Genomic DNA, 22,133 nt, shown 5'->3' with positions numbered 1-22,133 from the left:
GAGTCTGCGTATTAGGGTGCGGTGGGAGACTGTGTCGAACGCCGCTGATAGGTCGAGGAGGATGAGGGCTACTGTTTCTCCTTTGTCCAGTAAGGTGCGGATGTCGTCTGTTGCGGCGAGGAGGGCGGTTTCCGTACTGTGGTTTTTTCTGAAGCCGGATTGGGAGGAGTCGAGGATGTTGTGTTCTTCAATGAATGTGGCGAGTTGGCTGTTGATGGCTTTCTCGATGACTTTCGCTTGGAACGGGAGCAGGGAGATGGGTCTGTAGTTATTGAGGTCGGTGGGGTCCGCTGAGGGTTTCTTTAGGAGGGGGTTGACCTCGGCGTGTTTCCAGTCGTCGGGGAATGAGGCGGTCGCCAGGGAGCGGTTGATGGTTTGGCGGAGCATGGGTGCGATGGTGTTGGCGGCTCTGTTGAAGATGTGGTGGGGGCAGGGGTCCGTGGGGGCCCCTGAGTGGATTGACACACAAGCAAGAACCGATCACGCACTCTCCTTCCCCGAAAATTCAAAGTTACATCCTTATGGTCAGGGCGATTCCGAGAACCAGCTTCCTCACTCAAACCGTACATTTTTGCGGTCAAGCCGATGCCGAGAACAAGACCCCCCCCATTTGTAACCGTTTCCCTATAATCAGGCCGATTCCAAGAAATAGGCCCCGTTCTGCTAAACCACGACGACCAATTCCGAGAAGAAGAGCCCCCGAATGCTAAACCACGACGACCAATTCCGAGAAGAAGAGCCCCCGAATGCTGAAACACGACAAACAGACATCCTGTCACCACCACCTCTCCCTTATCTAAGGAACCAGCCTAGTGTTACTTCTCCACATTTCTGCTTCTCTTGTGCTTCCTCATTTTAATCATGACGCAGCCTCATCTCCTCTGCCATGTTTCCTCCTTTCATGGCGCAGCCTTGTTTCCTAGTCATGACTTCTGTTTTATTGCAACATATGACACGTGTCTGCATTAAAGGGAAGCTCCTTTCTCTTTTCCGGGTATAAATACAATGTGTTTTGATAATAAAGTTAGAGATTCTTCCGATCCTCCTCAGGTGACGGAGCTCTCCCTTAACTCGAGTTACTGAATAAAGACCCTGAATTCGAACCACCACGGACTCTGCTCTTCATACTTAAACTTATTTATATTGTCTAGAAATTCCGATCAAGGTAAATTACTAAAATATTTACCACAGGTTGGAGCTTTCAGCCGGAGCTCGGTGAAAGCACGTCCTACACCGCCATACAGCTGGCCACGCCCCCTGTGAATAATCTATTTTTGAGCTACTTCTATCATCTTATTTCTGATTACGGTATTGTGGATTTTTGTCTTTTGAGTCTTGTATTAAGTCTATATAAAGAATACTATTTTTTATAAATCCTATGTGGTGTCCATCTGTAGTGTTTTCACTGTATTGCTGTATGTATTCACAAATGCTTTACACACTCCCTCTAAGAATTTTAGGGAGGGTCCAGTGGGAGGACACACAAACCCTAGGGATGGAAACGAGGAGCAGGACAGGAAGGAAGTGAGTTTGGTTGTGAACTTATCATCACGCCAACTTACAATACCAGAAGAAAAAGTCCTCCAGAAAGGATTGGGCTTTGTACCCACCCCAAAAATAGACAACTTTGAATTGACTTGTGAAATTCAAAAATTCTTCAGGAAAGTCAGACTGAGAGCTTTCTTCGATGATAAAGCCGTTGAGATACGTTCTGACTCAGGTCTCCACAATCCATCAACTTTTACACCACATAGTGGGATGATACCCAACGAAGTCCTAACATATGAGCAGGCTGTGCTCAAGGACATTGGGGCCCTGAGACCATGTAAGAAATACCATATTCTGTCCAATATGGAGACACAGATACTCAATTCTTTGGGCAATGATGAAACCATCACTATCAAACAGGCAGATAAGGGTGGAGCAACAGTCTTAATGGACACTAAAGACTATGAAATAGAATGCCTAAGACAACTCGGGGATAGACGCTACTACACTCCTATCCCAACTGACCCCACTGCACGACTTAAAACCACCATTACAGGATTGGTGGAATCTGCAGAGTGCCAAGAGTGGATCACCAAAAAAGAGGTGGAATTTCTTGTGAAAAAGGATCCAAGGGTACCATATTTTTACACCCTCCCTAAAATTCACAAAGGGATAACACCAGTACCCGGACGCCCGATTGTCTCAGGGATAGGCTCTATCTTGGAACCTTTATCACAATTCTGTGACTACTTCCTGCAGCCGCTAGTGAAGAGAATCCCTTCCTATGTTCAAGACACCAAAGATGTCTTACGCCTCCTTGACAACCTGCAGGAGGACATTCAGATTGACTTCCTCATCACCCTAGATGTGGAGGCCCTCTATACGAATATCCCACAGAGGGCCACACTCGGGGTGATAGAGAGGACTCTCAGTATGGAAGTATGGACATCAGCAACACCACCTTCATTTATTATGGAATGTGCTGAACTTGCCCTGACAGAGAACTTCTTTGAGTTCAAAGGACAGTATTATCAACAGACCCAGGGCATGTCCATGGGCAGTACTTTTGCCCCTTCGGTGGCCTGCCTGTACATGGCAGATTTTGAAGAACAATACATCAATGGACCAATGAACCCTTATCACTCCAACATCATACTATGGAGGAGGTTCATTGATGACATCCTCATACTCTGGACAGGGACATCACACCAGTACCTAGAGTTTTTCACGTGGTTGAATACCTTGAATAATTTCCTGACCTTCACAATCACTGCCTCAGACTCCAGGATAGCATTTCTGGACCTTACCATCAGATTGGAAGGGGGTAAGATCAGCACCACAATGTATCGGAAGCCCACGGACCGGAACAGCTTATTACTCTTCTCAAGCCATCATCCAAGAGCCTTGAGATTGAACCTTCCCTTTGGGCAATTTCTGCGGGTTAGGCGCAATTGCACCAACCTCACCGACTACATGAATGAGTCTAGTATTCTTTCACGAAATTTGAAAGAAAGAGGTTACCCCACTAGGGAGATTTACAAAGCACGGAAGCGGGCACAGAACAACAATAGAGAGACACTCCTGGAGGATAATATCAGAACCACACAAGATACCAATCCTTTGACTTGTGTGACAACCTTTACACCTATCTCTAATGACATTAAGAGAATTGTCAAGAGACACTGGCAAATTCTCAACACAGGAGAGCTGACTCTTGAGACCCCAAGGTTTGCCTTTAAAAGGTCCAGTAATATAAAAGACATTTTGGTCCACACCAGACCAAAACAAAGTACAGTCCGCAGACAGAACACACTTTGGCAACTCCCTCCAGTTAAGGGACACTACCCATGTGGTTCCTGCAGTGTCTGCCCCTTCACTAATGTCACCAAGTCTATCAACTTAACAGAGACATTCACCTGGGAAATTCGTAACCATACCAATTGTAACTCCTCCAATTGCATCTACCTTATTAGGTGCCCTTGTGAATTACAATATGTGGGCATGACCACCCGACCGGTCAAGATTCGTATATCGGAACACCGAAGCAATATACGATGTAAGAAATCCAACACCAAGATGTGTCGACACTTTCTGGAACACAACCACACTGCCGACTCCATAAGGTGGCTCATCCTTGAAATCCCCAATAAAAGATCAAAACAGGATCTATTCCAAAAGGAACAGCGGTGGATACATAGGTTATCCTCAGATAAGCAGGGACTCAACGAGGATATCCCATGGAGCAGCCTATGACTTCATTGATGCAATACCACTCCTCTATGTCCTAGGTATGGTGGATTCAAATTCCCATGCCCTCCTGTATGCATCCTACCTCCTTTTTAGACTTTAACAACGTCTAGTCTGGAACCAGCTCCAATAGTCTGATTGACCACTGTAAGAACAGTGTGCAATTCACAATGAAGGGACACTCGCTGACCATGCTTCTGTAAATATTGCTTAATATACGATGAGTTCCATTGGGTTATATACAGGAATGCATATTAATCCATCATTGTCTATAAACTCAATGGGTTTGATTCCCCTCTCCAAGATGGCGCTCATGCTAACGTCGGTCTTCACACGATATACCAGGCGCTTTGGCTACGTCCAATATAATGGGTTCTGACCACAACTCTAGTTGTCTTTTACACTGTTGACTCTCCTCGCTTACAGTGTAATTGTACTAACACCCTTTATTTTGATGCACCCCTGGTTGGTTAATCGATGATACACCTGGACTGCACCTTCTAAGATGGCGACCACGCTAGCACCACTAATCACGTGATACACCAGACGCGCTGGTGACGTCCCAAACTTCCGATATAACCATTCGAGTACCGGGAACCCGTTACTATCCGGACACCGGTAGCGATGGGTAGGCGTACTAGCTCTGACCAAGGCTTCGAGAAGTAAGTGAGCGGCGCGTGCGTTTTACCGTCTGCTGGGAGCGCAGCGAGATTGTTTCGCTCGCCCCAACACCAGGATACTTGTGTGCTTGCCCGGCGTTGCTGAAGTTAGTGCTGGCGTTTCCTTACCGATAACGCACGAGCACGACTGCCTCTGAATCCCCAATCTAGCTATAGAAGGGAACGGGCGACATTACAACCAACACACGGTTGTGTCTTTTACACTATCGGTGACCCTGGCATATGCATACAGAACTAAGTGTGTGAATGCTGCACTTTGGACGTTTTTACCTATATCCTGTAACCATAGCTAACATTTAATAGAACATGGCTAAAACAACACTGAGGCCTCCGCATAAATTAGAGAATGCATTGACCAAACAAGCTGCATATTATCGAATGGAAGAATGAATGTATAAGAGTGTCCCTACAATGGCATGTCTAATACTATTAGCGTGAAACATTAAGCACAAAAGAAACACCATCTCCAATTCTAGAACCATGAGTTGTTTTGGCGTTTGGGGACCCCTGACAAAACTGGAATTACGTGCCTTTGTCTTCCTTATAGCCATTAAATCCCTATTGGCTCTCCCCCTTGAAGTCACACCTACCGGGTACTGTTGACACCTGTACTCCTTGACCTGTAGGTGAGTAACTAAGTAACCCACAGTGGTTTTACGAAGTAGACACCATGAAGAAACTGCTGCTATCATGTTTTAATTTGATTTTTATGCTTATTTTAATTTGAATTATGAAAGAGGTGACATGTGGTATACGTGAATTAAGTTGATACTAAATGGTCACTGCTCACAGAATGTCACAGCCACAGAGTCACTTCTCTTCACACAACCACAGTGTGTTCACGGTCAAGAATGGGAAATTGTTGTCTGTGTATTTTGGTAACTCTCTCTTTTGTCTCCTCTAGGCAAGAGCAGTCTTAACCAGGTAGTACAACAGAAAATATAATGTTTATAGGTTGACACTTTATTAGGTCTTCCCTTGTGATAGATGTATAATTATATTAGGTCCTGAAGAATCGCAGCATAATTGCAAAAGCGAGAAACATGTCGACCTCACAGAACGCTTTGTAGTCCTAGATCGTGATACGGAACCTAACTTCTGGCGATCATAGGCTACCCACTGGTTTTACTTATAGTATGGGAACCACCAGAATAAACTGATCTCCGGTATCCCGTGCTATATTTTAACGCACCCACCTACACTATCCACCCCTCACCTGGCCCCTCACTTGCACTTCACCCACAGGCTGTTGGAAAAAAGATCTCCGACAAAGAGCCCCTCCTAGAGGTGAGCCCGTTGGACATTGCACCGCCTGTCCAACGAGGAGCAACGGCCGATGATGAAGCATGACACTTGCAAGAGTGTGTGAGGCCATTCATTCCAACTAATGGGATGCCCAGGGTAGCCCTCCACTGAGCACTACCCTCCTATTAACCTTCTTCCCTCCTTGACCATATAACTCTTCACCAAGGAACAACTGAGTCCCCTTTTTGTCAGTCATTGTTACTTGGGGCTCTGACTCAGGTTGGACCTTCCATTCTACTTTTCTGGAATGGTAATTTGAGCCTTAGGATCAACATTTGATCCAATTCCTTTACCCCTCCTTTGCTACACACGTAGAGGCCAGGATGCCTAACTCAGGACTACCGGGTTCACAGTTGATCCCTGGTTAGCCCAGCATCATGTGACTCTGGGCAATATATATACATTTCTTTATTCGGCTTTTCGCAAAGGAAAACCATAAAAGGAACATTTAAAAATACAATTTGAATATTTGCACAGAAATACAAGTTACAAAAGTAAGTTCCAAAGAAATTCATACATAAACAATTTATAAATTTTTTTTAAAGGATATCAAATCATTTCAGTTAATTGGGCTAAAACTAATTCCAAAGTGATTTTTACAGGTTTTTCCTGTGCTTCTTAATGCATTTCAAAAAGTTAAGAACAATGTAACAAACAAATTCAGATTCCAGCATCTGGAGGCGAAGCATTGCAGGATGACATTGTCTAAGTCCCCAGCGCCTCAGTATAGGTAGTAGCCACATTTTCCTATGTGGATGATGGAATAAACAGAACATGATAACATGTAGTTAGAATGGTTTGATTCCCCATCACAGGGACATAGAGGGAGAATTGAGTCCCAACTGTTACTAACGGGGAATGCTACCAGTCTAAAAAAATATCCAATCTGAATCTTGTCATTAACATTCCCTCGTAAGTAGTAAACTGAAGTGTTAGGTATGACTGGATACAATGTGTGGTCTGTACCGGGTTCGCATGAAGAACCGAAGGTTTTGACGACTCAGAAGTCAATCTCAATGTCTCCAAGTGTCTGAGGGCTAGTTGCTTTAGGGCTCTCTTAGGAAGGTCAACAATGGTCTCAGGTTGGAAATAGTATTTCTCAAGACCGAGGTCTTTAGCGTGGAGTAGTGTGGCTCACTGGTTAGAGGCGGCAGGCCCGAGGGCAGAAGTCAGCCTGGGACCAGGGTTCAATTCCCGACGCGGCAGGGTCGTGGACCTTGGTCAGCGGACTCGATAATTCTCGCTTCGGTGCTTACTCTAATCAGGGGTTCCACTCGGCAACTCTGGGCATTAGCTTGCCTAATCTCCACAACAGCCCCACCAATTCCGGGGATGCCTGGCTCCACCTTGGGGACTCCCAGCAAGGGACCATCCCACAGGGAAAGCCAGGACGGGTTCCCCAGAGTTATACAGCGCCGGGACGCCCCGTTGCTGGGGCAGCTGTGCGCTTTACAAGTATACTACATTTACATTTACATTTAAGGAAATTTCTAATGTAGCAAAGCCACTTTACTTTTGAGGACTGATCAAGAGCCATTGTATCAGCTACGATCGACTGTGTCAGCGCGTTTTTGACCGAGGTCCAAACGCGGCGCCACAGCATCAATGGTTGGATCTTGAGCAAATCCACAAGGTAAGGGATTCCTAATTCCAGATGAGAAGTATAGATTGAAGTGCCTCTCGGGGTGGCTAAAAGAAATCTTAGGAAAGTGTTTTCTGCTACCTGGAGGGCACTGGTATCTATGTGGCCCCAAACGCCCGCTCCATACAAGGCAATGGCCTGGCACTTGGCACTGTAGATTTTCAGTAGCTCCGCTGGTGCCCTCCTCCCCAATCTCTGGGAGAAGCTCATCAGAGCCGCTATGGATCTTCTAAACAGATGGCATCTTGCCTCTACTGCTGGCCTCCATGACAGTCTCTCGTCTATCATAATTCCAAGGTATGGGTACTGGGCAGTTACCTCGAGTTTTTGGTTATCGAGATAGATGTCTTTAACTCATTTTTTCATAGTACCTGTTATCATGACAAACGTTTTTTTGACGTTCACTTGTAAGTCCAGACCGCCCATGAAAGCCGTGTATCTATTCAGAGAATTATGTAGTTCTTGCGGAGTACGCGCGAGAATGACGGCATCGTCCGCATAGAGCAGGGCGGGGAATCAAGCGTTGTTTTACACGTGGGAGGTCCTGGGCCCCCTCAACATCTCTCATGCCAAACCGTTGGTGTACAATGAGAAGAGAAAGGGGGCCAGGACACACCCCTGCCTGACTCCACGCTCTACTCCAAAAGATGCCGTCAACTCCCCGTTCAGGCCAAATCGCACTCTTGCCGAAGCTCTAGAGTAAAGTTCCCTCAAAAAATCTAAAAGGGGGGGATCCACTCCCATTTGCCTTAAGACCGTCCATAGTTTTGCATGCGAAACGCAATCAAAAGCTGCGGACAGGTCTACATAGACCATATAAACCATGTTCTTCTTTGCCTGTGTATATTTGCCCAGAATCAGACTGAGGTTAAGGGCCTGCTCTACCGTTCCGAACCCCTCTCGAAAACCGAACTGGAGATCGGAAATAATGCCCCTCTCCTCCGTCCATTGCTGAAGTCGCTCAAGTATTACTCTCCCGACAACCTTGCCCAGTGAGTCCAGCAATGAGATGGGGCGGTAGCATTTCACATCCTGGCGGTCCCCTTTTTTAAAAATGGGGACCATGATGGACTTGGTCCAGGAATTTAGCAGTCCCACATTTGCAGCTGCTGTACACACTCTAGTAAGAATAGGGGCCCAGAGGTCCAAGTTGTGTTTAAAAAGGTCCACTGGGACCCCATCTGGTCCTGGGGCTTTCCCATTCTTACTTGTTTCTAAAGCCACTAGTAAATCGGAAATGTCAAAATGCAGCGGGATTGGATATTCTACTGTTGGAAGTATGTTAATTGACCCGGCTATAGTTGAATTGTTTTTGAAAATGTTGGTGAAGTGGGCCACCCATGTTTCTTCATCTATAGCCACTTCGATCTTAGGGCTATTATTATCAGTGAGATAGGGAGATCTAACAGTTCGCCAAAAGGCCTCACTGTTTTTAGAAACAGCACTCGTGTGCAGGTCTTCCCAGAGTTTCTGTTTCAGTTCTTGAGTTCTCAGTTTACGTTCCCTTCCGTATTGACGCCTAAGGAGTTGGATCTGTCCCGCGTCTCTGGTTTTATTATGTAGGGCGGATTTTAATTTGGTAAGGGCTATGGTGCAACTATGATTGAACCAACCTTTCTTAATAGGGTTCTTAGATGTAGGTTTTGCGGTGAGTAATCCCTTGATTTTCTCTAATATTTGACTAAAATTGTTTAGGACTTCTTCATGGTTTACCGATAAATCTAAACATTTAATTATATTGGTATATGCCACATCAACCAGTTTTTTTATAATTTCATTTGGATTAATTTTTCCCCATTTTAATGTGTAGCCATTGTGTTTGCCCAGATCTAGTTTATTCTGGGCAAGAGTTTTTGCTATTGCTGTATTTTGGGGCCTGTAATCAATTAAGTGGAGGTCCATCCTCAGCGCAAAATGGTCACTAAGTGAATTGGCGATCACCTGGAAAGCTCTAGCTATATGTAACAATCCAGGTGACAGGAAGATGTAATCAACTGTCGTTTGATGTCCCCTGCCCACATAGGTCGAATGGAGGGCATTTTGATCTGAACTTGAACTGTTGGCTATTACAAGATCCAAGTCAGAGAGCAGATTGTTCATAGCATTCCCCACCTTAGTGTGAGCAAAGTGTACTAATGGAGCATCAAATTCATCCACTATCCCGCAGCAGTTTGATTTAGCCTGTGGGCATGGATGGGCGTTAAAATCTCCTCCCCATAGAAGATGATTTGCCCCTTGTCCATCCTTCAACCGATAGAGTTGAATTAATCTCTCCTGAACATTACGTAAAAGAATCAGAAATTGGTCATCCTCTAAGTTATTATAGGAGTTGACCAAGAGGATAGACTCCTTATTCGTAAAGGAAAGGGAGAGAATTTGAAAATTTGGGTCGGAGCGGACATTGAACACTTTTAGGTGATTCAAGGTGTTTGCAATGTATGTTATTAGCCCTCCTTTCGGTCTCCCTATTGAGCTACGAACAGCTGGGATAAAATATGTTTTGTACCCCAAGAGAGGAAGCTCTGTTGTGGACCATGTCTCTTGGAGGCAAATTATTTTACATGGCTCTAAAAAATGCAAGGCCGTCCCATCCTCTATCTTTGGACGTAAACCCGCCACGTTCCAAAAGAAGATAGGTATAGGCAGTATGTCAACTTTTATTACTGCAGCTTCATTTGTTACCGGAGGTGTTCTTATTTTAGGAGTCGACTGAGGAATATTAGAGTTAATAGATTCAGTTTCCATTGGTGGTCAGTCGACCAATTCAAGGCCGCTAAATCTATTTCTCAACGGGATGCTATACCAAGGGTCCCAGCGGGGCGGTTCTCTATGAGTCGTCCTCAGCGTGTGTGGACCCCATTCTTCCCAACCTCCTCCCTGATAACGTGAACCCACTAAATGCCAAGAATTATCATAGTCACGATAACAAGGGCCCCCAAATTGTCTTGTGTTAGAGAATTCAAACTGACGAGGGGGTGGTGCAACCCAGGGAGGATCATAATTATGAAAAAGGCTGTTGGGTTGTCTTGAAGGGTAGAAAAAAGAGAGTGGTTTAATACCTATACCTCCGTTTGCACTCGTGTGGTCCCAAGAGCAGATATAATCTACTACTCGGGGATCTTCAAAAGTAATCACGATGCAATCTCCTGGGATCGTTTTTCTACCTTTTCCCACCCATGGGGTCCTACATACAGTCAGAATCCTTCCATGCCAAGTAGGATGAATGGGACGATTAGAATTTAGCCAGTGTTGAGCCTTGTTCTTCAAGGACCACATAGGTTCAGCCTTGTGGTCCACTAGCTCAGGCACACCAGTCATTACCACTACGTAAGGTGAAGCGTCCGGTGGCAAGTCAACTGGAAATCTAATCTCGGCAGGTCCTCTGGGAGCGTCTCTGTTAGAAACTGGGACCGGGGAATTAGAGGCTACACTTTGAATCACAGGGTTTTTAGATGTAGCTTTATTTGATGCCACTGCCTTCAATACTGGTGTTGTTGTTGACAGGGCATTTCCCTGTGACAGAGTCGTGGCTGAATTGGTAGATGGGTTCACTGTGCTCTTACTGTTCGTTAAAGTAGATGTTACTGCTAGAGATACATTCTTTTGAATAATTGCGGGTTTCAAGAGGGTGTTTGCAGGCTTAAGGGAGGGTTGTTTGTTGTGATTATTTCCCCCTGATTTTTGAGCCCCTGACGGTTGATTGTACTGTGGGAGCTTAACAAGCTTGGATAACGCTAACTTTGCTTCTACTGGTTGAAAGGAGAGTTTTAAAAGCTCAGCGATCTTATTTAGCAGCTGGGAATTGTTGCTATCTATTAATTTCTTACTGCAGGTTAGAAGAATAGGCGATTCCAGGTTAATAGGGGTAGGCGTGTCGTGATCGAGGTGATGGACCATCGCAGGAACTACTAACTGTTCTGCTCTAGGGGGTGGATTCTGTGGAGTACTAGGGGTATTATCGGTCGCATTAGGGATGGGATTTTTCGGATCGTTCTTTCTTTTCCTTATTGCGCCCTCCCTCCTCCCCCTTGCCTGCATTCTTTCATCTGATGTCATTTGTGGAAGGGTTTGGGGTAATAGGTCAGGTGTTCTTTCAAGATCTGAGCTTATCTGTGAGTCAGAAAGCTGGGAGGCCGACAAGTCCACATTGTTAGGCAGACTGCGCCTACCCTCACAAAGAACCCTCTGCCCTTCATTATTACCAGGGGCGGGGGTTCTAGCATCTGCCAAATTACCCATGGAAGATCTTTTAGCAAACGCCAAGTCCAAGGAAACCCTTTCCCTCATCAAAGAGATACTTTGGTCGATGAATGTGTTAGCCTTGGTGATAAAATCATCCATGGGACCTAACAGTTTACCCACACTACCAGGGGCCTTAGTTTAATTTCCTCTAGTTAGCACCATGTTTCCCAATAAGCAAAGAGAGGGGAGAAGGATCTAATATAAATATAGAGACAACAAAACGGAATACCACAGAGATAGCTAGAGCAATATCAATCGGGGAACGGAACGTACGTTTTATGAAATGTGACACATGTATCCATTACTTTTCAATAAAAATCCACTCTCATTGCCGCTTTCAACATTTGTCATCCGGTGCTGCCCCAATATAGGTCAGGACTCTGTTCAGTTTCAATGTCTATTTTTTTTCAATAAAAATCCACTCTCATTGCCGCTTTCAACATTTGTCATCCGGTGCTGCCTCCAAAATAGGTCAGGACTCTGTTCAGTTTCAATGTCTATTTCGCCTCCTGCTCGGGGAGCGACGGTGGATCCCTCCGGGGATCACACCGGGGCTGAGGGTCACTGCAGGGATCCACTGGGGGCCTCACAATCTCAGGGGGCAAAGCCACGTCACGCTGCTTGAGAAACGTACTCTGGGCAATAGCTCGCTTAATCTTCCCGGCGCCCCCTGTGCCAGGACACCACTTCGGAGGTAGCTGTGCGCTTTACAAATAGTGATATTTCATTTCATGCCAAGCTAACACAGGGTTGAGCAGGGGTTATTTTAGGAGTGTAGCCCCCTTACTCTGACTAGAAGCAAGGGTCCCTATTTGGGGAAAGGTACAAGCCATTTCCCCCAGTTCTAAAACCCACATTTTCATCCACTAAGGTCCTTTTGGTCATTACCCACAACAGAGTGACTTCCATGATGGGAACCCATCCTTTAAATAAACAACAAGAGGGAGTTTCACCAGTGTACGAATAAGAAGTGAACCTATACTCGTGAACCTTCTTCCTCATGGCTAACTTCCAACGTTCACCACAGGTAACAGCTTGCTGCAGAGTCTCTTTAACAACCTTGACAAACCTTTCCACCACACCATTGCTTTGTGGATGGTACAGGGACGTGTTCTTATGCTTGATCCCTCTGGAACTCAGAAACTCTTCCATGACTAAGGTTGTGAACTGAACACCATTGTCTGACATGAGTGTTAACTAGAAACACTTACGTTCAAATAACTCTTCTAGAAACTCAATCACTTCACCAGACTCTATGGATTGAACCACCTTGATATCAGGCCAATGGGAAAACATATCAATACACATGTTCAAATAACGTTCCAGAGTCTTTAACTTCACAGGTCCCAAAATATCCATAGAAATGTCCACCACGACCAGTAGCCTGTTCCCTAATAACCATGGGTTGCGTCCTGCACTTCAATATTGTGTCACAACGCACACATTCAGCACATTCACGCACCAACCTCTCTACATGTACATCTATGGCAGACCACCAATATCCTTACTTGATCCTTTCCTTTGTAATGGCAATGCCCATTTACTAGCTTATCTCTTAATTCAAGGGGTACAACCAACCTTCTATCACGCATCAGGGGACCACCCCCCCACTGCCAGATCCTCCCTAACTCGCCAAAAGCCTTAGAGGACCTCTTCACAGTCCTTCTCACACCAACCACCTATGACCATGGTCAGGACTTTCTACAAGTGTAAATCGATCATGTGATGTTCCCTCCACTCTCTTTCGGAAATCAACCCTTCACTAATCACACACATTAATTTCTTCTTCCAGTTCTTCACCTCTAAACCACTCAACATCATCTTTCGTTTCACACTCCTCACCCCGAGTCTTTACAGACAGTCTGCCAGAACTGTAGAGCCACAACCCACTTCCGTATCCCATGGGAGACAAAGTCAATGCCTTTCTTGGAGAAGACCTCCTTAAGAGGTTTGTGGTCAGTAAGAATTCTGAACCTTTTCCCCCACAAAACCTTTCTCAGCTTGTGCACCACCCAGAAAACACCCCAAGCTTCTTTCTCTACAACAGAACAGTTGTATTCAGCACCCCTCAAGGGCATAGAGAAGAAAAGAATCTTTTAACCTCCACATCAACCTTCTGCAAAAGAACTGCTCCTAACCCCTTCAAGCTAGCCTCAGTCATGAGATAAGATACCTTTGGGGTCAAAACTTCATAGACAAGGTGTTTCATTCAGATGTTTCTTAATGCACTCAAACTCTTCCTCACAGCACTTGGACCAAACAAATGTACTTCCCTTCTAGAGGAGAGACCTCAAACAAGAGCTTTTCCCTCCAAAGTTCAGAACGAACTTGTGATCAAATTCAGCTATGCCCAGAAACTTTACAAACTCTCCTTTGTTCAAAGAGGTGCACAAATTACAAAGGGTGTTTAGCAATGAGTCTTTGGGTTTGATGCCTGCAGCGGACACAAAATACCCTAAGTACTCTCTTTCTTTGACACCAAATTCGCACTTGTCAGCCCAAATGGTGGGGTCAGCTTCACATAACTTCTTTAATACTGACCTCAGCCTCCCATTATGCTCCTCAAAATCCACACCAAAGATGAGCACATCATCTGGGTACACCTTGACATCCTGAAGGGCTCCAAGAATGCCCTTCATTGCCCTCTGAAAAAACTGAGGCTGCAGAAGTCAGTCTAAAAGTCATTCTTGGAAATCTAAAGGTACCAAAGGGTGTTACACAAGAGGTGAGGTCCTGGGAAGAGGAGTGAATATTCTGAATGTTCTGAAGAGGAGTGAAGGCTGGCCTGGTGATAGGCAGAGGTCAGGTTCAAGGAAGAAAAATGCCTTGCTTTGTTGAGCTCCCTCGAGCTGACACAGAACCTGGCCTCCCCATTGCTTTGCAGGCCATAACAACAGGAGAGACCCACTCTGTTGCTTCAACTTCTTGAATGATGCTCCCCCTTACTTACATAGGTGTATGACTGACTTTAACTGTTTTTGGAACAGGTTTAGATTTGACCTTTATCAAATGTACATAGTTTTTGAGACAAACCAGTTCACTAGCAAAGACTTCAGGGAATTCCTTGATCAAGTCTCGATTAGCATTACTAACAACCCTAACTGGTGGTAATTCTTTTAGGCAGACAGATCTCATTGGGATCAAGACAGATATGTAGATCACGTTGATGGGACCAACTTATGAGCGACTCCCCTTTCATCAAGACATAGATTTTACCAGGGATGACTCTCCCTTTGTAGTCAAACGTGCCCCAGAAATAACCCAGCAGCTCAATAGTCACCCCACCTTAACTTATTGGTCTAATGTCTGGCTTCAACAGGGTGACTTTGCCCAGCAGATTACGCTCATAACATGTTTTTGGGACTAGAGTTATCTTGGCCCCAGAGTTGAAGAGCATGCTCACTGGAGCATCATTGGTCAAAACTAGCTCCTGAGGGCCATCACTAGCATTTCCTGTGACTGGGAGAGTATTGATTCCTTCCAAATCTTCTTAATAAAGATCAACTTTCCTAATTTTTTATGCTTGTTGCTCGTTCTGCAGCTCTTTGAGACGTGAACTTTTCTCTCACAAGTTTTGCACACGGCCTTCCAGCCTGGGCAGTCTTTAACCTGTTGACTGCAGCGTGAATTTTGCCGCGGTGCAGCTATATTAATGAGTGGGCGCGGTTCGGATGGCCCCCGGCCATCCTCCGCACATTCCCACTGTGACGTCGGATGGCCGGGGCCGTCTGATGCACGCAACAGGTTAAAGTTGGCCATAGGGCTAGAGTTGTCACACCTGAAGCACTTCCTCTGAAAATTCTTTGTGTTAAAGAGCTTTGAAGTGGTGCTAAATTTGGGTTCAACTAATCTATCCACCAGCACCTTGACATTAATATTCTCCTTTTTATCACCTGAACTGTCTTTGTGCATAATATCAACACACCCTTTTGAATGCTCGTGACTTTTGGTGATGGTCAGCACTTCTTGAAGTGATGGCGTGTATTTTTGCCACAGGGCGTCTCTCGTTTTGTCGAGGGCGCATTCCAACATGAACTGAGTTTTTAACCGCTCCACTAAAGCTGCACCAAAATTGCACGTGGAAGCCAATTTGCGCAAGGTAGTCATGTACTGTTCGACCTACTCAACCTGGCTTTGCATCCTTTTCCCAAAGTAATATCGTTCAAGGACAGTACTCACTTTGGGGAGGTGGTGCAAGTCCAACTTTTTGAAGCAGATCTCATATTCATCAAGAGTTGCAGAGTCATTATCAGAGAGTTCTGGAAGGTGTTCAAAGAATTCTTGTCCCTCAGAGCCCAAACAATGCATTAACAATGGGGCTCTCCTCTCTGTGCTTAAGGAAGTGCCACAGACACGAGCATAATGTGTGAAAACGTTCTTTCACTTCAGCCATGAGAGAGGAGGAACTCCTGGAGATGTCAAAAAGAAGAGGGGCAGTGACATTTTGCGTTATGTATGTACTATGTTTTGACCTAGTTACTACTTAAGGGTGAACTTCAGTGATCTGCTTACAGTGTGCAATATCCACAAGCCTTATAAGCTGTACACATCAGCGAAACTGCGTGAAACTTCAGCAATTAAAATTTAGGCGAATGAGCGCAATCTCAGAAACTTTATTTGCTATGCGTATCAGTGGAACCATCAGCCCGATTACTGATGGCACATATTTATATAGTGAGGAGTCACTTTAGTCTGGTGCTCAATTACATGTGTAGACGTGAGTCTGGTGATGCCTGATAACTGAAAGGCACATATTTGTTTACATACAATTTCATATATGTCTGATTTATTATTCCTCTTACAGCGCCTTCTACCTTGAGAAGGCCCGTCGTAGACCAGTGTGTGGACAAAATCCATGCCGACAAATCAAGGACAAATGGATTGGGACATGGTCTAGGGACACTAACAACAAATCCTACATCAAACCGCACGTTTAACTGATGGAGAGCTATGAGCGACCTGAAGCGTAGTACTGAGAAAAAGTAACCAGGAGAATTGCTGCAAATTAAAGTAAATTTAAAAAAAACGAATAAAGAACTACATAACCACAGCTGTGTGACCTGGAAGCCGATTGTTTCTCAATAAAGCTCTTCTTTGCGATTACCCTACAGTGCTCACATTATCATCCACGCTAGAAGAGATGGGAACCTGGGGTGTTTGGTCACAGAAGCTCATTTACATACAAAGGGGGGTGACAGCCTGTTCACAACGCACAGCAGAGCTTGTTTACGTAAAGTGCTAGTACACAGAACAGGGTAAAGTCTTGTGTCTCTTTTTTTCATTTTCTTTAATATATCCTGCACCTCGCTCTCTTCTTCTCTTTCTCTCACTTCAATTCATTATAAATTACTCAAAGTCACTATTGCTTAGTCAGCATGGCACAAGTCTGGGGTAGCCACAGTTTGAAGGGGCCCCCCTACTATTATCTAGAAACGGGACTTAGTTCCACCTAGACCCTTAGCCTGCAACTGGTAATTGTTACTTTGTGCCCCAGTACTGCAGACACAGGCCTCTGAGTGTTTGTTTGTGTGAGTGGTGTAAGAGAGGAACAGAGAACTTGACAAAATTAGCCCTTCTATTGCTTAATACATTGTAAATGTGAAACAGTTTGGGGCTTGGGGGCTGGATAAAGAATAATGTCAGGAAACAAACGCAAATTAAAAGCACATTTTATTTATTCACTGAAAACTGTTTAAAATTTTTATTTCCAAGTTCCACATATCTGTTTAAAAATATTTACACTTTCAGTCAATTCCGAGTTTAGTTACAAACTGATAGTGGGAAAAACACATGATGAATAAAAACTGAAACCAAATCTTATTTTTACATTATTTTATGTTTCTTGTTTTTTGTTTTTAAAACATGCCGTCAACCTTTCACGTGAAAATTATTATGAGGGCCTGACATCACTTCTTGTGACATCACTACATGTGATGTCATTGTGATTTGCATATGATAATGGGCTCCCTCACTATTTTCCTTACTTGTTCCCTGTTTATTTGCATGACATTGGTCTATAGGTATTAAAAATAATTCTATAAATTCACAGGTATTCACCCTGTTTCTCTGGTGATGTCACACATTGACATGTATTCGGCTGCTTCTTCTATTTTTAGGTGAATACATATTACCTGCCGTTCCCCCTCCTTCCTTTACTCTTTCTTTTTCTCCCCCTTTCTTTGTCTCTCTCGCTCTCTTTATCTCTCACCCTCTCTATCTTCCACACACTCCTGTTAGCGTTAGCTTCATGAATGTCACTGCCACTTCTGGCATTCATACGACAAATCCTTCAGAACATTTGAGACCAAGGGACAATCAGTGTGGAAGACAAGTTGCTGGGAGTGCAACTGATTGTCCAGTCACATATATACTTTTGATGTGGGATTTCGCTATTTCACCACATTCTTCAAACAGAGTCGACTGCTTACAATGGCTCAATTCTGGTAAAAAGTAGAGTTTGGCAAGTTACAAAATGAATAGGGTGAGCCATGTCGGTGAGGAGCCACGGGTCACACTTAGTTATAAGGCCCGAGGCACGAGCTGATCCATCAACCGATAACAGAGTGTAAAAGATGCAGCAAACATTACTTAAAAACAAGGTATATGCTCTTTTATATCTCAAAGCAGGTTATTTCTTGAACACCTGTGCTTCACTTTAGTTCATTATATATGCTGCTGTGGCATTTGTTAATAGTAATATCTACATTTTACCAATGAAGTTTCCCATCTCCAGAGCCCTGACAACATGTCCACTCTGGGTGTGTTTGGTTTATAGGTGTTATCACTAATCCGACAAGTTAGCTGAAAATATCGTTGTTAGTCCCAGTATTGTTCAGTGTTGCTTTTACAGATGTGTGGTCAGGTGCGATTGAATGTTTTTCTTTGTATCTCTTCTTCACCAAATAAAAATTAACAATTTTTCTTTTCTTTTAGTCCACATTGTGCTAGCCTCCCACTGTGTATCCTGGTACATCATGCTGCTTTGCTATGTGTACGGAAGTGAACAATCACTGAAAACAAACACATTTATAATTCTGTAAATACTGTTATCTGTTTTCCTTCTTTACTGCTAGTCCGGTCTTCTATCACCTGGCATTTCAATGTCCCACATAATTTGAATTGAATCTTTTTCCGTAATTCATTCCTCTCACAGTAACTGCACTGTTCTGCTCTTGTCTATGTCCTCAGATGGGTCAGTATTATTTTTGATGTTCTTAAGTTCTTTGCGGAGTCTCTGTGTTCGCTGATGTGTTTGGAGGTTTGATAAGTGACTAAAGCTCTTCCCACATTCACTGCCGCAGAATAGTTTTTCCCCCGTGTGTGTTCGCTGATGACTTTGAAGGTGTGATAACTGACTAAAGCACTTTGCACATTCACAGCACTTGAATGTTTTTTTCTCCTGTGTGTGTTCGCTGATGAATCCTTAATGCTGAAGAGCAGCGAAAACTACTGTTACATTCACTACAATTATAGGGTTTTTCCCCTGTGTGTGTTCGCAGATGTGTTTGGAGGTTTGATAAGTGACTAAAGCTCTTCCCACATTCACTGCAGTTGAATGGTTTTTCCCCTGTGTGTGTTCGCTGATGAATCCTTAATGCTGAAGAGCCGCAAAAACTACTGTTACATTCACTACAATTATAGGGTTTTTCCCCTGTGTGTGTTCGCTGATGTGTTTGGAGGTTTGATAATTGACTAAAGCTCTTTAGACATTCATTGCACTTGAATGGTTTTTCTTCTGTGTGAGTTCGCTGATGATACCTTAATGCTGAAGAGCTGCAAAAACTACTGTCACATTCACTACAATGATAGGGTTTTTCCCCTGTGTGTGTTCGCTGATGTATTTGGAGGTTTGATAATTGACTAAAGCTCTTTAGACATTCATTGCACTTGAATGGTTTTTCTTCTGTGTGAGTTCGCTGATGATACCATAATGCTGAAGAGCTGCGAAAACTACTGTCACATTCACTACAATTATAGGGTTTTTCCCCTGTGTGTGTTCGCTGATGTGTTTGGAGGTTTGATAATTGACTAAAGCTCTTTAGACATTCATTGCACTTGAATGGTTTTTCTTCTGTGTGAGTTCGCTGATGATACCTTAATGCTGAAGAGCTGCAAAAACTACTGTCACATTCACTACAATGATAGGGTTTTTCCCCTGTGTGTGTTCGCTGATGTGTTTGGAGGTTTGATAATTGACTAAAGCTCTTGACACATTCATTGCACTTGAATGGTTTTTCTCCTGTGTGAGTTCGCTGATGAATCCTTAATGCTGAAGAGCCGCAAAAAGTACTGTTACATTCACTACAATGATAGGGTTTTTCCCCTGTGTGTGTTCGCTGATGTGTTTGGAGGTTTGATAAGTGACTAAAGCTCTTCCCACATTCACTGCAGTTGAATGGTTTTTCCCCTGTGTGTGTTCGTAGATGACTTTGTAGCACTGATAATTTACTAAAGCTCTTTAGACATTCATTGCACTTGAATGGTTGTTCTCCTGTGTGAGTTCGCTGATGGTACCTTAATGCTGAAGAGCTGCGAAAACTATTGTCACATTCACTACAATGATAGGGTTTTTCCCCTGTGTGTGTTTGCTGATGACTTTGTAGATGTGATAATCGGCTAAAGCTCTTTAGACATTCATTGCACTTGAATGGTTTTTCTCCGGTGTGAGTTCGCTGATGAATCTTTAATGCTGAAGAGCTGCGAAAACTACTGTCACATTCACTACAATGATAGGGTTTTTCCCCTGTGTGTGTTCGCTGATGTGTTTGGAGGTTTGATAAGTGACGAAAGCTCTTTCCACATTCACTGCAGTTGAATGGTTTTTCCCCTGTGTGTGTTCGCTGATGTGTTTGGAGGTTTGATAAGTGACGAAAGCTCTTCCCACATTCACTGCAGTTGAATGGTTTTTCCCCTGTGTGTGTTCGTAAATGACTTTGTAGCACTGATAATTGACCAAAGCTCTTTAGACATTCATTGCACTTGAATGGTTTTTCTACTGTGTGAGTTCGCTCATGACACCTTAATGCTGAAGAGACGTGAAAACTACTGTCACATTCACTACAATGATAGGGTTTTTCCCCCTTGTGTATTCGCTGATGACTTTTTAGGTCTGATAACCGACTAAAGCACTTTGCACATTCACTGCACTTGAATGGTTTTTTCCCTGTGTGTGTTCGCTGATGACTTTGTAGCACTGATAATCGACTAAAGCTATTTAGACATGCATTGCACTTGAATGGTTTTTCTCCTGTGTGAGTTAGCTGATGATACCTTATTTCTGAAGAGTCACTAAAACTACGGTCACATTCACTACAATGATAGGGTTTTTCCCCCGTGTGTGTTCGCTGATGACTTCGTAGCTTTGATAATCGACTAAAGCTCTTCACACATTCACTGCATTTAAATGAATTTTCCATTGTGTGTGTTTGATTATGTCTTTGAAGGTGTGATAACTGACTAAAGCACTTTGCACATTCACTGCACTTGAATGGCTTTTCCCCCGTGTGTGTACGCTGATGTATCTGTAGGGTTGATAACTGACTAAAGCACTTAACACATTCAATGCACTTGAATTGTTTTTGTCCTGTGTACGTGTGCTGAGGAAGCTTGATTAGTGATGACAAACTAAAGCTCTCGCTGCATGTGTATGATTCTTCTTTCTTGGTTAGTCTCTGTGGGTCGGGTATATATTTGTCTACATCCCATGACTGCATTTCCTGATGGGCCGACATCGCTGATCAAGCACTGGTGTTTTTCTCACACACTTTATATGTGTGCAGTATTTAGCACGTTTGATTTCTGTTTTAACAATAAAATGCAATACCCACCAAATATTTGCCACACTCCTAATATGTATTAGGTGTCTTTGTAGGTGATTGTGCCTTTAGATTGGATTATGGCTATGCACGCTTGCGGATAAAGATGTATCTTCCTTCTGGCCGGTGCAAATTAGGACAGTCTGTTGTATTGTAGATAGAAGAACTCGTCTTTCCTTTACCAGTCAGTTGTCTGGTTCCGCTCTGTTGTGCTCTTCTCTGGTTACTGTGGTTTGGCCAGAAAGAGTTTACAATTCACCTAGAGCACAGAATGATGGCTTGTCTTCATTTTACAAAATAGAGCACTGCGGTAATCACATCATACCGATACATTGATCAAAGTTAGTATTTGACACTTGTTTATACAGGAGGTGGTTTGTTATTGTTGTTGCCTTGATTTTCCTAAGGTCATTTCTTCGTCTTGTGGCATAGAGGTGCACAGCTCAGCCTCTTGCAATCACTGAACTGCCCTTGATGCTTCACCCAGGATCTGTCAGTTTGTGTGCAGGTTCCTCTGTCGCCGACTGCGCTGATGTTTTCCTGAATACTGTAGCTCAATATTTGTGCTATTATTGAAGATTTACAGCATTCGCTTCATTATTGATGGTCAATTCATACATTCAAGGCTTGTTTTCTGTTGGATGTAAAGATATTTAAAATTACTAAATTGAAACATAATGGAATGAGAATTCACAATGTTTAACTAGTAGTAAA

General features: G+C 43.8%; 1 pseudogene; it reads right to left on the bottom strand.

Annotated features, from left to right (window-relative positions):
• Window positions 1-17,257: 17,257 nt before the first annotated feature.
• Window positions 17,258-21,557, bottom strand: LOC144805637 (uncharacterized; annotated as a pseudogene).
• Window positions 21,558-22,133: the final 576 nt, after the last annotated feature.

This window comes from Lissotriton helveticus, assembly GCF_964261635.1.
Source record: "Lissotriton helveticus chromosome 1_1 unlocalized genomic scaffold, aLisHel1.1 SUPER_1_unloc_17, whole genome shotgun sequence".
Classification (NCBI taxonomy): Eukaryota; Metazoa; Chordata; class Amphibia; order Caudata; family Salamandridae; genus Lissotriton; species Lissotriton helveticus.
The sequence above is the reverse complement of the archived record's forward strand: the minus strand, read 5'-3'. Positions and strand labels throughout refer to the sequence as shown.